The following is a 16,778-nucleotide window of genomic DNA, read 5'->3' on the forward strand; positions in this document are numbered from 1 at the left end:
GCACTGAAGTAGATAAAAACGTACCCACGTACCATCACGCCGGAGCACCGGAAAGGCGAACATATGCAAAAGCGCGCGCGAAACCAAAGCTAGTCTCACCACCTCCCCGCCAACACGACACTCGTTACGCGCGATAAATCAGCAGAATGCCAAACGCAATCGTCACAGCACACCTGGCAAACACCGCGCAGCTGTAGGCCGCTCCATGCTTGTGAATGTTTACGGCGGCGCGTTCGAGCGATCCAACGTCAGAAGTGAAATTCGGCTTGCAGCTCGTGAGGGTGCTTCGTAAGAAGGCGATCGAAGTCTCGCCTTGCTTTGAACAGCGACAGCGGCAGTACTTCCACGATACGAAGCTTGGAGCGCAACGCTGGCGAACAATCTTGTACGGCGCCTTCGGCGACGGCGCTCGCCTCCATCTCCACCGGCAGACCTGCCCTTCAGGAGAGGAATTAACCAACCTTCTGGGCGGGTGAGGAGCATCGCTAGGCGGATGTGACGTCACGTTTGCTCGCAGCGTTCCCGCGCGGTATGTTTACATTTTTCCGAGTGCTGCCTACACGGCGTACGTGCCGTAGCGATTCAAGTAGTCGCGTTCGACTTATGCGGTCGACGCAAGAATTCATAAACTGGCGATGGTTGTCGCCCTGTCAGTCGTCGTTCAACAGCTCCAGCGTCTTCTGGCACTACAGCTTTGCAGTTATCTGTGGGCGTTCAACTGTCCACCATCGGCCAACCAGGTGAGTGTTTTTTGGCGGGTTTGCAATCAGTTCGCATATCTCCTACTGCAAAGCTTGCTTTCTGCTCGCGGCAGTTCTATTAGAGATGTTTACGAAATTCTTAACGGCGCGTTCTCCCCGTCTTGCATTATTGTCGCTGTTCATGCTGCTCGTTCGCGTCTGTCGGCGATCGCGAGCTGTTGACGGTTTGTTACACGGCGCGGAAACGCGCTCGCATTGCAAACCCGTCTCGCCCATGACGTTTCATTGTCTCTTTAATGTGGCGTCATTAACATCACTTGTTTTCCTCGACGCTTTTTCTAGACAACGTGCCTTGTGCTAACCGATCTTAATATTGTAACGAAAATCAGGGGTGATCCAGCTGCGCCCTTTGCGCCATTTTGCTACAATTGTACTCTCCTGCACCCTGCTGCGCCCAGTGGTGTTTTACTTGCGCCAAATGCTCCGAACCGTTTGAACCCGGTCTTTCGGCCGAGATTTGTCCCCTCAAACCAGCTGAAGCGAGAGACGATCATTCTGCCGCTAACCAGTACGATGGTTCCTAGGTTGGCAACTTGGAGGAAGCGGTGCGCTCGATTATTCGGTTGCCCCAGCCGAGCTCTGCTCATGGTGCAGCCACAGTGCAGCAATAGTGCAGCCACGGTGCCGCCTCGGAGCAGAGATGGTGATTCGGCAAGTCGGCATGCATACACTCCGGTCGGCATGCATACACTCCGGTGGCGTGGACCGCAACGGAGTGGTTTCCCGCACTACTGCAAACAAGCATAATGGAATTACTTCATGTGTATTGCTTGTAGAAAACTAGCGATTGAAGTTCGGCCACTCGTGACAAGATGCACAAACGAGAGTCTATTCTTTTCTGCGCTCGCGGCGAATCGTTTTATTACTGTGCGGCCTTATATTTAGGGCTACTGCAGTGGAGTAGCGCTGGCCAAAACTGCATCAGCGTAAGTTTAAACAACTTGCTGTTTGGGATTTTCGCAGCGGGTTTCTCTTTGTTTCTGTTTTTTGTTCTTTTTTTTTCATTCCGCGTGACGGTATTGAAAATAAAGCCCCTTCATATTGCTCTTATCCACCGCCTGAGTGGCCGGGAATGTGGTGCTCATGTCGGCAATGAAAAGCGGCTCAGGTGGAATTTGGAAGAAAAGGGGATCTCATGCCGTGCGTTGCTGAAAAGGGCTGAAAACATTATTTCATCAGGGCAGGCTTTATTAGCAGAAGGCAACTCTGCCTTTAGCCACACCCTCTCCGAGCTGAATGAACTTAATAAGAAGGCAAGCAAGAAGCAATAGTATGGTGTGATGTGTGTGAAGTGCAATATTTTCTGTCTAAATATTGTCGAGCCGGACCCTCCGAGCTGGATGAACTGAACGAAACGGCAAGAAGCAACAAATCAGTGCAATATGTTTGAGATAGTGAAATAATTTTATTGTAAATAAAATGGACCCCCTTTTGGTATCAGTAAGTTTTTGTAATGATTACTTGATGTTTTTTTTTTAAGTTAAAGAAACGCTTGTAATCTGCTTCACTTGCAGCGGTGTCTAAAGGCTGTGGGGGCACACATTTTTGGTGCTTTAGTTACCAGCTTCAGAGTCTACCGTTGCCTGAATGGTTGCCAGCCTTCTTTATCTCCAGATAAATGAAGCTGCAACTTAAGTTTTGTGCTGCTCCCAAGCTGCTCCAAAATCAAGGTCTGATACAATAGTGCTCCAAAATAACATTTTTTCAGCTCCAAAAATTGCTCCAATAGTTCGAATGGCTGGATCACCCCTGGAAAATGAACTTGCAGTACGATCTGTTGGTGAAGTTAGGAGCGTGACAGGTCCCTGTTGGCAAGGTTTTCGTGTGTGCGTGTGGTTCGTGAGGGCGTTGTAACACGCTACTTTAGCCTGTTGCACTCGTTGCTGCATCCAACACTTTTGCTGTCAGGAGTGCCTGCCAAGGAATGCTTACGTCGTTATGTGTTTTCATCTCATCAATCGGCGTTCAATAACCGATGGAAATTCAGCGGGAACGACCCGTATAACGCAGGGCGGGCAAGAGCACTGCTTGTGTGGTCTTCGCTTTCGTTTGCCCTTTTTTTTAGTCATCCTAGATTGTTTATTTACTGCTGCCTCAACGGTGCTTCATTCCTCATGTTCCATTTATTTCTCTTGCAGCATCTCCTGCCTGCAGTCACGGTGCCCCTAGCCTGCCTGCAGCACTCATCCTGCCATTCTAGTGGGAACTGCCATTCTAGTGCAGGCCACTTGTCACAACCAAACGGGTTCCCGACTTTTCCTGGCTTCTAGTGATGGTATACTTTAGATCCACCAGTCCGTTCTCACTCCGTGTACATTTCAAGCGAGGGTTTACAGTAACACGGTAGTTGATAGCCATGAAGACAGCAGCGTGTGTGTACTAAAAATCAAGTTTAGTTATTTATGCCAATGTCAAAAAACCAACCTGGTCTATGCATCCATTCCAGCCTGACATTTTCAAATACAAGTCTTTCAGTAGCTAGTGAAACAATGAAGAGGTAGGGATAGCTCATGCACTGCTTAATTACTACCTTCATTTTTTTACTGTTGAAAATTTATGGATGATGCTATATGTACCACCTAGTGAAGTCCCACCAGAAATTGTTATATGCACTACCGATATAGCACAATCTATGAGGTGGGCTGGCGTGACCTTCGTGCAAACAGCACCGTACGTGGTTTCCGTCACGACAAAGTTTGCACTGTAGTCTTGGGCGTGTAATGGGTTATGGCTGACCGCAGGGCCGTTTACAGTGCTTTCCAGCTTCCAGTGGAGGCAGGAACATAAATTACGTCGTCGGCCAGGGCACAGTACATGGTGTTAGTCAACACCATAGATATACCGTGCCTCGGATGGCCGCCTCATATATATATATATTTTTAAATTTTACTTTTGAGTTTTGTGTAAGCAAGGCTGTATCTAGTGCCCCTATGCTGTCTATCCTTGGTTTTTGTAAACACTAAGTAATATCGCACGGTAGCTTTATTCATCGTAATGAGATTTCTCAGGTGCCAGATTGCTCAGATCTCACATGGTTTCCTATGGCTGCAGGGATGTACAATGTCTTGGGTTCGATTCTTGGCTGCCGGGGCTGCATTGAATTTATAAAGCCCAAAAAAAATAACCTTCTGTACACAATGTCTTGGTTTACGCTAAAGATCCTTGAGTGAGGGGTCTACCACACTGCCCTGTGCCTCGTAGTGCGAAGTGACCTCAGTTTACTCGATTATGATGCAATTACTTAATGCCTTCTCATGTAAACTCTTGAGTGCAAACTGGAGAAGGTGCACCTACCTCGCCTTGAGCTGTTAGACTAAGTTGCCTTTTTCGCACGACATCTAAGCTGTGTGAGAAAGCCATACAGGGCTAAGAATGTTGTAAGAAATGCCTCTTACGTGAGGCAGCTCGTACATAATGTTTAAAAAAAGCATGTCACATTATTTTGCCGTAAGCTCTTTAAACGTTTTACACCCCTCCTACCGCCCTGCTTTTATTGTTAATAAAGGCACTTTGCATATGTAGACACAGGAAAATGAAGCAGAAAGACATCGATATTTTTTTCAGCTGCACAGTGTCGCAGGCTATGCACCTGACGCAATGCTGTTTGTTCATCACGGTTTGCACTGTGCTTTGAAACAGTTTGTTACCAAGGTCCAAAGATTCACTTGGCTATTTCATGTCAGGAATGATACAAAGGGATCATCTGTGGAAGCAATGCCCATCTTATTCTTGTCCTTTTGTAATTTATGAGAGCTGCTGCAGCCAAGCATTCTATGGTATATTTATGAACTAGAAAATACATGGAAAAGGCAGTCTCTAAGCTGGAGGGAAACTATCGAGTAGCATATGCATTTAGTTTAAATAGTGGCGTGTTGCCCAACTGCTGGGCAACCACATTAAGTTTATGCCGTGCTTGTGATTTGCTCAAGTATGTGAACTAGTCTTAGGCATTTACGTGTTGATAAAAGAATTCCGTGCTATCTTCATTCATTCACTGCAACTCGTTTGTGCTCATGGGGAGCATTCGGAATATGACCCTTAGCATGATAAAAATCAGAATACGCTTTACTCAGTTGGACTCAAGATATACCTGATCAGGACACGTCTACTCCTGAATGCTTAGATACCTGATCACATAAAAATTGGCCAACTTAACAAGCTGCAGGAAAAGAAGCAGCCCCATTCCTTCACCATAAAATAAAAAGAAGACAAGAAGGAACTATTTTACATTAGCAAAAGGTCCAGGCGAGGCTGTTGTTTCTTACGCTTTCAAGAATACATTAATACTGTTGTTGTTTTACAATATAAAGTGAATTTTCCTTACACTACTTAATCGACTTCAGTTGTTTTCCTTTCTGGGTGACCTATGAGACCAAAGGTGCAATGTAATTAACAGTATGGTCATGTTGGTTGTAAACATGATAGAAAAGGAGCACAAAAATATGCATGGCAAAACTCAGGACTTTTGTTGTGCTGTTTTTCATTTATAGTTAATTTTGTTTTGTCCTATGGCACAATGCAATTCTCGAAACCAGCTTTCCTCAGAAACCTATTGAGCACAATTTTTCATACTAGGCAACATTACATGCAATGGCTGCACAGCACTTTCTGCCTGAATATAAATGTGGCTAAAAAATGTCTTAGTTATTTTGAAGCAGGCAGTTTTCATTGCCAGTCAGACAAAATGGGGCCAGATGCCATCTGTGCAAAACCGCATGTGACCGCACCATGGGAGGAGGAGGACAAACATTTTATTGAGCCTTTAAAGGCCCCTTAGGGGACGTGGTGACCGGCATACCGGTGTCCGCAGCAGCCCTCGCCGTCACCACCCGCTGGGTAGACAGGTCGAAGCTGCCCAGTGCCTCAGCCCAGTGCCCACCGTCTGCTAAGAGAGGATAGGGGTTGTGGGGACAGTTCCAAAGAAGATGGTCCAGTGTTTCCACTGCTCCACAGGCCGTGCAGTTGGTGGAGGGGTAGACGGAAGGATAAATACGGTGCAGGTGGTAGCGACATGGGAGGGTATGGGTTTGCACCAGTCGCCATAGCCGTTCTTCCCTGTTGGATAAATCCGGGTGTGCGGGGGGGAGCTGGCAGCGTGAGAGGCGGTAATGTGCCGTAATGTCTTGGAAGGTCAAGAGACTGTCCCAAGCTGATAGGGCTCCATGAAAGGGTTCGAGGCTAGGGCCTGCTTGGACGGTATGCTCTCGAGCGGCCCTATGTGCTGCCTCATTTCCCCCCACGCCCATGTGGGCCGGAGTCCAGATCAGCTTTATTTGTATGGTAGGAGGATTTTTGAGGAGAATTTTGAGCGCCAGGGGCGAGATCATGCCTCTGGCGTAATTTCGAATGGCCGTTTTCGAATCCGAGATGATAGTGATAGGGGGCGGCCTATGTGTAAGGGCTAGCGCGATAGGTGACCGGTAAAAAGTGCAAAGGCTCATGGGTACGTTGTCTGCTCCAGCCACTTTCGGTTCGAGATCTCGCCTGGCCTCCCGTACGCCGGCGGCTTTCACGCGCGTGTGTGCGTGTTGTTTATTTGTCACAGAGTGCTAACCTTTCAGAGAAGCCCCTAGTAGAATTCATTGTTGTTACACATTGAATGTGCGATGCATGAGCGGTTTTTTTTTTCAGTGGAAACAGATAAACAACAAGCACAAGCGCGCGTGAAAGCCGTCGGCATATGGGAGGCCAGGAGAGCTCTCGAACTGGAAGTAACAGAACTCCGCAGGAGCTGACAATGCACCCATGAGCATTTGCACTTTTTACCGATCACCTATTGCCGCCTCTTCCGCCTCAGCGGTCAGTTGGTGTGGTCTGTTAGGGATTTAAGAGGAGGAGTGTTGGGATGGTTGATTACTACTGCGACAGCGTATGCATCCTGCCATCGATAGCAAGCTGCGTCCACGTAAACCGTAGTGGGGTGGACGGGGTATTTCTCTGTAAGTGCTTGTGCTCGTAGTTCCCTAGGCTGCTTGTTGAAAACAGGGTGATATTGCGCGGTAAAGGGTGGATAGTGAGGGAGCCATGAATGTCGGCTGGTACCGGGAGCCTGTCATCACAGAGGATAGGGGCTTTAAGGTTAAGAGTAACAAGGAGAGTGTGACCGGTGGGGGTGGATGAGAGCCTATTTAGCTGACCGATAAGGTGGGCTTCAATGAGTTCCTCCGCAGTATTGTAAATGCCGAGTTTCTCGAGTCTGGCAGTGGTAGTGCTCTGAGGGATTTGTAGCGCCGTTTTTTAGGTCTTTCGAATGAGGCAGTTGACTTTAGAGAGCTCAGTACACGAGGGCAAGAGATACAGGAGGGAGTAAGTGAGAAGGCAGAGCCCAAATGCCTGTATCAGCCGGATACGCTCCGTTTCTTTGAGCCCCTTGTTGCGGGCAGCAATCCTGCGGATGAGGGCGATCGTCTGATTCACCTGAGAATTCAGCTGTGCTAGGTACTTAATGTTTGCGAAATTGCGCTGTATGCAGAGCCCAAGTATTTTCAGGACTTCCACTTGGCGAACATCCCTACCATCAATGCGGACCTCAATGGTGGGTGTCTGGGCCGGGTTGCCGGTTGATTTGGCGGGGTGGATTAAAAGCTCAGATCTTTCAGGTGAGCATCCAAGCCCAACTTGCGCGGCGGCGGTAACTAAGTCAGCTCCCTGTTAGAGAACCTCCTCAATTTGAAAGTCGCTGCCTCTGGTGGTCCACAGCGTAATATTATCGGCGTATATGCTGTGGAGTAAGCGAGGGATCGCGGCGAGCTTACTGGGAAGGTGGATTAGGGCAATGTTAAATAGGAGTGGGGATAATACTGCACCTTGAGGCGTGCCAATGGTTGGGAAATGGATAGTGTCGGATTGTAGGTCACCGAGCTGAATAACAGCCGTGCGGTTCGAAAGGAAGTTACGGGTATAGTTGTATGTGCGGCGACACGGAGTGAAAGTGGCAATGTTACACAAAATAGCCTGGTGTGATACGCGATCAAAGCTTTCTAAAGATCAAGTGCCAAAATGCCTCAATTATCTACCTTTGAAGGGGCAGCGATAATTCCGTGTTTTAATTGCAGGAGTACATCTTCGGTTTCCGCACCATGGGAAGTGTTGTCCAGTCTTTTGCAAATCGCTTGTTAGCCCTACGGGAACCGCAGCACGTGTAGTGACTGCCATAATCTTTGTCTCAGCCTTATAAATTGACGTGAACCTTTTTCCTCCTTACTTAAAACAGATTTCCTTTTTTGTTGTTTGATCCTGTTTACAGCAAGCCCTTTTTTGTAGAGAAAAGGAACTGCCACCTGAAGAAAACCACCTCTGCTTCAAAAATGCACTGATCAAGATTAGTATCATACTACAATGAGAACATATAAATGTTAAAATGTAAAAAATTAGCCATATACACAAATAACTAATGAAGTGTGCGGTTGCACAAATTGGTTTTCAATGCATAAACAAAGGAGTACTTCAAAGAGAAAGGACAAGAAAAAGGGCAGGGGTGTTTTCTGGTCTGCTTCACTACAACCTAAAATGATGCTTTGGCTCTCGGTAAGATTAAGTACACTATTTATATGGTACTAGGAAGTGTCCAAGCAGCATTTCTGACTCGCCCCGTCTTTCTACGAGCATTACTGACAGTTTCTCTCTTGTTGATCGAAGAAAGGAGTGAAATGCGCTGAAAGCATCAAATCTGCATTCGCACCGTTCAGTTGCATGGTCTGGCTCATTAACAAGGAACCACACGACAAACAGACGTGCTCGCACGTCAGCTCAGAGTTGCGTATCGAGAAATTCTGGGCGAGCTAGAGAAGCTTGCCAGGTCTTGCACTTAAACATCAGTAAAGCATGCATTATGCGACAAACCAACGACGACAGAAATAGCTACCTTCATACTGGGCAAGTGTTCGAACCACTGTGGCATGTTAACGCCGCGATCAGAAAGTTGCCACGCCAGTTTGACAGCCCTGGCGCGAATCGTGTGTGTCAGTCCGGCCCACAATTGAAGACTTCCGTGTTATTACTGTGATTTGTGGATCGACCCATGGATGATCGGTCAGAAGCAGTGACAAGCAGCCATTTTGACCCTCCGAACGCTTGAAAGTACGTGTAAACATATAAAAAAGTTGCTGACTGCAGCTAGATAATGCTATATCGGTGGTGGGTATAGCACTTCATAGGTTGTATTCACTGGTGTGGCCCACAAGTGGGCGACCCTGTGTGTGCGCCGCCATGTATGTGCCGCAGCGTCTGTGATACGTCGGACTCCATGAGATTGCGGTAATGGACCTTTTTCTATTAGCAATCTGCACATGCGCGGGCTGGTAATCCGCCATTCTGGACAGTCGTCTCTGGCAAAACAAACAAAAGGGTGCCCCCTCCACTTGTCGCTGGGGTAGCAGCTATGCTTTCTAGTGATGCACGTTTTTATTTCTTCTTTTTCGACAGCATGTGGTGAGTTGTGCGTGCACACAAAGGATTTCAAAGGAAAGGGGTGAAGACTTGAGGTTGACCATTGTACGAGCACATGGCTACAAGCAAGGGGGTGAGCGGTGCAAGCATGGCACAACTCGGGAGATGGCATCACGTGCACTGGCTTCATTTAATATAAATATAGAATATAACTATAAATTGGCGTGTCACTGTTGGCGTGTCATTGGCGTATCAGCTGAATCACTGTTCCAGAGGAGGCTGGAACAACTGCGCTATTGGCTCCGCTTGTTCCCAGGCTTGGGTTGCGACATCAGTGTCCTGACAGCACCACACCTAGCTTGCTCATCCCAGAGCTTGCAGTCTCCTCCTGATGCATTTTTCTTGCTCTTTGCTCCGCCTCCTTTCCATCTTGAGGTTCGTGCTTAAATACTCTCATCATGTCTTTGCAGCACCTGCTGACTGGGCTCTAGCCTGTGCCTGCTGGTGAAGAGAAGTTTGCTGTGAGACGAGGGTCTTGACGAGCACGTAACTCCTGTTGTTAAAGTGAAGCTTTCAGGACCTCACTGATTGCATTCAATGTGGCTACATAATGCACTGCAGGAAAGCTAACTTTACACAGTGATTTTCACAAAGCGATGAGGATGATAAGCAAAAGCACATGCACCTCAAGAAAAAACGCTTTCCATGGTCATAATGGAACCAGTGTCCCTTGCATTATGAAACCATTGTCTGTCAGACTGCGCCCTTCTGATACGGTCGAAGCAGTTTAGATTTTGGACTTTGACTCAAGTCGCAAGAGAGAGAGCGAGAATAAACTTTAATTAAATGCGCAAAATGCTTCAGAGAGGTGTCCTCATTCCAGGATGCCTTGAGCTCAAGCCGCGTTGACAGTCCTTTTGATCAGGCGCAGCTGACCTTCGAGGCCGGAGCTGGCCAGAAAGCTTCGAGTTAGAAAGGAACATCAGTTTTTGATCAAAAACTTTATTTTTACAGTTATGATGATAAGAATCGGGGGATGCATGTGGTTTTTCATTGAAACTGTAGATATGAAATTTGTTTCTGTGTAATACGACTCTATTCACATTTATTTGGATTTTTATGTTTGATTTTACGACAGCCTTTATAAAAAAACTGCTGGAGGGGCGCAGCTGAATAAAGTACCAGTTAACTGTGCACAAGTCAAGGAGTGCAATAATACTAGCATTATCATTCTATCTGGTCTGTAGCAGAAGTTACAGCCATGTGAAGTTTGGGCCTAGAAAATGGGAACCAGGAAAACTGGTGTTGCCGTCCAGGCCCAAACTTCAAACAGCTGTCACTTCTGCTACAGACCATATATAATGATAATGTTAGTCTTTTGGCAGTCAGTCCTTGATTTGTGCACAGTTCACCGGTACCTTTTTCAGCTGCATCCCTCAAGCAGTTTTTTTACAAAGGCTGTCAAAAAATCAAACATAAAAGCCAAATAAAGTTTAATGTAGTTGTTTTACACAGAAACAAACTTCATATCTACAATTTCAATGAAAAACCACATGCATCACCCAATTTTTATCGTCCTGACTGTAAAAACCATGTTTTTTTTTTTTTTTTTAAGACCAGGTGCCCACTTAGAAAAAAAGAATTTGAGTTTTTTGGTAGGCAGCCCGGTAAAAGACCTCCCAAAAGCAAATATTGTGGTGTGTTTCCACCATACTACTCTGGGTGCTGGTGGCAACTGCCCTGGATGAACTGCTTTTAAACTTTATTTCAGGAAATGAGTGAAGATCAATCCCCTTTTACGGTGGGGTGCTACATGAATGGTTCATTTTTAGCCACTAGATTCAAATGTCATGTCTTCATCCTCTCTCTAAGGGGTTTTGGCACCTCCCCTTAAGGGTGATTGACCTTGACTTGTGAGAGCCACGCAGCACTTTTTTCATTTGTAACATCATGGCAATTCGCAGTCCCACTTCCAGTTTGTTTCCTCCTACTGTGTACTGTGGAGTACAGACTACTGGGTGGTAGTAGTGTCGCCAGCAAGCAGTCCTCTAGCTCCCACGTTGCTGTTCATCTATACCATCCAGCCACACGCCTGGTTGATAAGAAAGTACAGTGGCTACTAAGACTCCCAACCCTTAATTTTGTCCATTTGCCGTATTCTTCGTCTCTGTTCAGCTGCGTGGGAAGGTTCAGCCGCAGCTGCTGTGCTCTTCTATTGCTCAGTCTCCTATCCAGAGAGTTCCTCTCCACAGTTATGTGCAAATCTGTGGTTGTCAGTTTCATCATTGCTCTCTGCTGCTTGTTCTGTCATGTGTTCATTAGTTGCTGTAATTAATAGCAAGGAAAAAAAACGTGCACACTTTTGTCTTACGACAATAATGGCTTTTTTTTTAACGTTTCTTGAACTGTTAAAAAAAAAAACACCCGGGGGCCTCTTGCTAGTGCATCAGACCCCCTTAGAAGTAGCGATTAGTTAAAGTTCACGACGGGTATGGGTGGGAAATAGCAAGGGAAAAATAGTGGGTCGGTATATGAAATGCAGGAGTGTGTCCCACACTGCCTCCGCTAAATTAGGTGGGTAGGAGGGATGCAAGAGATCATTTAAGGAATTTGGTTGTAAGTTAGTGGGAAGGGTGTCTAGGAGAAATTGTCTTTCAGTTTAACTCAGTTTTCTCGCGAGGGATTTCTTGCTAGATTGTCATCTGAGCTTGGACGTTGCCTGTTTCAGCTATCACTTTTTGCATGCTGTTTGGACTTTTGATTGCAGTGGCTTTGAAACTTCGCCGCTTGATTTTGCTCGACGAAGGCTTCGCGTTCAAACTGTCGTCGTCATTAGAATGTGAGGTGCACCATTTTTGTCTAATTTTGCATCTCGATGCACCGCTATCCAGATTCAAACTACTTCGACCATGTTGCAATGGTGTCACGGAATAGATGTTGGTTTCACACCGCGAGGGTCCTGATTTGTTTCTGACTGCAGGAAGCGTTTTTTTTTTCTGCACTTCTTTACCCACGATCATTATCATTGTCAGAGAAAGTTGGCTTTTCTGTAATGCCTTTTTGGCATGGCATATTCCACTGGTGAGACATAGAAAGTTTTGCTTTAAAATCAGGGTCTTCAAGCACTTTTGGTCCAGTGAGTAGCAATCTGCACGTATTTGTAACCATACAATACTGAGTTAGCACCCTTCGATCCTTCCTGTCTTGTGCCAGCAGTCTCGTCATCAAACACATGAAAGTGCCCTCTACTTTTGCCCGCACTTTTCACTTATGCCTGACCCAATAACTTTTGTTGATTTCCAGTGTTGCGCATGTCACATTTTCATTCAGGGTCACCTTAGGGCAGATAAGCGCCTGCTTGTATTTTTATCAAGTGGTTTTAGCCACGGCGCATACTTCGCACTCTTGTGTGAGCAGAATTATGGTGCCTTGTTGCTTGTCCAGCAAGTGATGTGATGCCATGTCAATAAACATTCTTCAGTGTTTGTGATGACTTTGGTGTTTTCTTGGCTTCACTTTCATATAGTGAGAGTTGCTATCCATCAAGAAGCATACACTTACAAATGCTAGGTATTCTTATTTTTTTCTTAGGAAGACATTTATAAAGTTTCGTTGGCAACACAGCGTAACATCAAAACAAATAAAACCAACTAAAATGGCAAATGTGGCATATTTTTAAAATTAATAAACTGGAAAAACAACACAGCACGAGAGAGAGAGAGCACGAAAAGTGACAGCACTGCATGTTGGTACCATTCTGTTTTCGTGCTAAATATTTTCAAATAAATAAATATGCAAGGAATGCAGTTGAAGTAGGGTAACTTTTTATTTGAGCTTGTCTCTTGGACATACAAGTACATTTCTTGAATCGATTGCTGGATGCAATTTTCGATATTAGGCAAGCACTGGATTCTCGAATGGACACAACAGACGTTTGTTCAATTCTTATTTGCAATTGCATTGTGCAGTTTAACCCATACAAAACATTTCGCCAAAGTCCAAAGCATTGGTTTAGGTGGAACAAAAAAAATGCCTGTGTGCCAAGATTTCGAACCATGTCAAAGATTTATAGGTGGCCTGACTTAACCTATAGCCCTACACTGCAGTTACCCTTCATAGCTGGCCCAAGTTATGCTGAGCTTTTCCTCGTGAAACCTAAAAAGTTGAATTTTGATGTTTACAGCTACGCTGTGCAATGTATAAGCCTAGCATAATTTACTCTTCAGTATTTTTACTCTATCCAGGTTTTATGTTTATTACACCACAATAAAAGTTTGCAGCCAGTGTTGAATTGACGATCGTCAACCAATTCAGGTTGAAAGCACAAAATGCTCTAACAGAAATCGCAGTCTTCACATGTGATCAAATACGTAGTTCTTTAACACTAAACAAGGCTACTGCAGAATGCTAGGAGCGTAAAATATACTCGATGAGGTGCAGTTGGCCAGTGTGTAATTTAAGCAGCATTGTTTTAAGACAAACGGGAATTGGTGAAACAGCCATGAGCTTCTGATGGCAGCTATCATCGTGACTGGTGGCCAATTCACCTGAGTGGGGATGTTACGGCTATGTGCTGGCCTAATGAATTGCCAAGAAATTTAAAACTCGTATGTCGGGTTGCTTGTACCTGTGGACTTTTTTTCAGTTTAAGGTCATAATGCACTCCCTGGGTCCACCTTTAGTCAGCTAGACCCACTGAGCTATAGTGGTGTCAAGGATGTGGTGCTGGACTTGCACTAGGGATGTCCTGGGTTTGATTCCCATGTGGTTTGAACTCTTCCCAAAGTTTTGAACTCAATCCACTCTTTGCACTGCCGGCCGGTTTAGGAGCTGTTGTGCTAGTACAGACAGCGGATAGTGGCTTCTTAGTCAATGGGCCACTTATTGCTTTCGTGTTGATAAGGTAGAGTTTTCAAGATTGTGTGTTACGGTCGGTTACACTTGCCACATTTAGGGTGCTTAAATCCGACCATGTGCAAATTGCAGGCCTGTGATAAATGGGTACAGGTGATTATCTAGATGCATAAAACTGCGCCTACTGTCAAGGCATGCCGTGAATTTGTTGGTGGAATGGACATTTACAAACGTATTCGCATGATTTCCACTGCAGCATAAAAAATTGAGGTAAAAAAGGTGCATTGTAATAAAAGGTGCATTGTAATTTTGCAGCTCCAAAGTAGTACACTACATAAGACCAGCACTGCTTCCCCTTGTGGTGCTTTGGACGGCTCACAGCAAAGTCTACTAAGCATCAGAATCAGCTAGTGCTTGATGTAGTTGCTACATCTATTCCCTTTGAAACGCAAGCTGCTGGACACCAGATTTCCCTACACTAATAACATTAGAATTGGGTTAGAAAAGTGAAATGAACTGGAAAGCTGTGGGTGAAAAGTATGATCAACATGACAATTCCAACAGGGACAAGACCACCCTGTTTTGGGAGCTTTACCCCAAAAGACCAAGGCACTTGGCAACGAAAGCAGCCCCAGCTGAAAACAGAGCAAGGCCTCATGGCTTGTGGAGGGTGCTTCTCGTGGTAGAATATAACTGCCTGTCATCATGCGATTTCGACTGCCCAGGAGTCTTCACCACCACTGTGGTGACATTGAGGAAGGTGACAGAAAAGTGTCCGCAAAGTCGCACATCAAGGCTACTATTCCTGTTGACACTGGACAGATAAGAGCCAAAATTGCAACTAAACTAGTTTTCTGCACGAGAAAGAGGTCACTTTCTTGTTTTGCCAAAGCTAATAACATGCCCTTAAATAATCCATGCATGACATATGTTCATCACAGATGGGTTTGGGTGCACCAAATTATTTGTTATACGGAACCTTTTTTCCCCGCACTGAGCAGTGCGAACTCACAGGAAGCAGTTTTATTTCGTGTAAGGCATTTCTAAGAGCAACGCAATCACTTTGTTCTCTGTCTACTTTACTCATACTATCAATTCGTAAATTTATACCAGCAAATAGAAAACAAACAGAAAGAAGAACACAATTTAGCGCACGAGATATCCCCAGCTGTCCATTGCTTTGACACTCGCTGAAAGATTTGTAATGGTCAAGCTGGCATAGATCTGTAGATCGTTTGGTTTTGTTTTCACTGGCATTTCCAGTACACACGCTGCTGTCTTCATGGTTATCCACTGCTGTGTTAGTGTAAACACTCGCTTTAAATGTATGCAGAGAGAGAACGCAGCAGTGTATCTGAAGTATACCATCAATTATAAGCCAGGCAAGGGCGGGAACCCGTTAGGTCGTGACAAGTGGCCTGCGAACATCAGTTCCCACTAGAATGGCAGGATGAGTGCTGCACGCAGGCTAGGGGCACCGTGACTGCAGTCAGGAGATGCTGCAAGAGAAAAATGAAACGTGAAGAATCAAACAACGTTCACGCAACAGTAAATAATCTACGACGACTGAAAAGAAGGGCAAACGACAGAGAAGACCACACAAGCACTGCCCTGCCCTGCGTTGTTATCGGGGTCGTTCCGCCTGCATTTGCATCAGTTATAGAACGCTGAGTGGTTCACTATTAAATATGAAAACACATAACGAAGTAACCATCCCTTGGCAGGCACTCCTGGCAAGCAAGAGTACTAGATGCAGGAAAGAGGTGCAAGAGGCCAAAGCAGCGTGTTACAACGCCCTCACGAACCACACGCGCACACGAAAACCTTGCCAACAGCGTTCTGTCACGCTCAGTTCGCACAGCAAGTTCATTTTCGTTACAACATTAAGATAGGTTAGCCCAAGGATAACAAGCGATGTTAATGACGCCACATTGAAGAAGAGACAAAGAAGCGCCACGGGCGAGACGGGTTCCCGCGCCGTGCAACAAACCGCCAACAGCTTGCGATCGCCGACAGACGCGAACAGAGCAGCATAAACAGCAACAATAATGCAAGACGGTGAGAACGCGCCGTTAACAATTTCGTAAACGTCGCTAATATAACTGCCGCAAGCAGAAAGCACGCTTTGCAGTAGGAGATATGCGAACTGATCGCAAACCCGCCAAAAAGCACTCACCTGGTCGGCCGATGGTAACTGGTAACCGGCCGATGGTAACACATAACTGCAAAGCTGTTGTGCCAGAAGACGCTGGAGCTGTTGAACGACGACTGACAGGGCGATAGCCATCGCCAGTTTATGAATTCTTGCGTTGTCGAACGCGACTACTTGAATCGCTACGGCACGTACGCCGTGTAGGCAGCACTCGGAAAAATGTAAACATACCGCGCGGGAACGCTGCGAGCAAACGTGACGTCACATCCGCCTAGCGATGCTCCTCACCCGCCCAGAAGGTTGGTTAATTCCTCTCCTGAAGGGCAGGTCACCGGCAGCCAGCCAGAGCCACTAAATGCTACCGCGGGCCTGAGAGTGGTGCTTTTTCCATAATGCATTGCGCGGGAGGAGCCCGAGGAGAGGAGAATGCGGCGTCAGAGGAGGTTGGCTTGCCAAAGCTGTGCCGCCTGACGTCATGCTCCCTCCTAAAATTTTCCCCCGGAAGGCAGGCCAGCGGAACTAATCCCCCTACCGGCCCTACCGTGACGAATGCCCGAGTCCCCGGACGGACGGGTCCGATTACTACGTGCCGGACGGAACGGACGGAGTTAAACGTACGGAAC

General features: G+C 46.2%; 2 long non-coding RNA genes across 2 annotated transcripts; one reads left to right on the forward strand and one right to left on the reverse strand.

Annotated features, from left to right (window-relative positions):
* Nucleotides 1-439: 439 nt before the first annotated feature.
* On the forward strand, nucleotides 440-12,625 carry LOC144156314 (uncharacterized). Its single transcript, XR_013319741.1, has 3 exons — nucleotides 440-740; nucleotides 2,900-3,036; nucleotides 9,620-12,625. It is a non-coding gene; the product is annotated as an uncharacterized LOC144156314 (long non-coding RNA).
* A 331-nt stretch (nucleotides 12,626-12,956) lies between these two features.
* LOC144156315 (uncharacterized) lies at nucleotides 12,957-16,466 on the reverse strand. The gene is made up of 2 exons (XR_013319742.1): nucleotides 16,180-16,466; nucleotides 12,957-15,502 (listed from the first exon to the last, which is right to left on the reverse strand). It is a non-coding gene; the product is annotated as an uncharacterized LOC144156315 (long non-coding RNA).
* Between the last annotated feature and the right edge of the window lie 312 nt (nucleotides 16,467-16,778).

This window comes from Haemaphysalis longicornis, unplaced genomic scaffold (assembly GCF_048455015.1).
Source record: "Haemaphysalis longicornis isolate Haplotype H1 unplaced genomic scaffold, Haemaphysalis longicornis Haplotype H1 scaffold_1, whole genome shotgun sequence".
NCBI lineage: Eukaryota > Metazoa > Arthropoda > Arachnida > Ixodida > Ixodidae > Haemaphysalis > Haemaphysalis longicornis.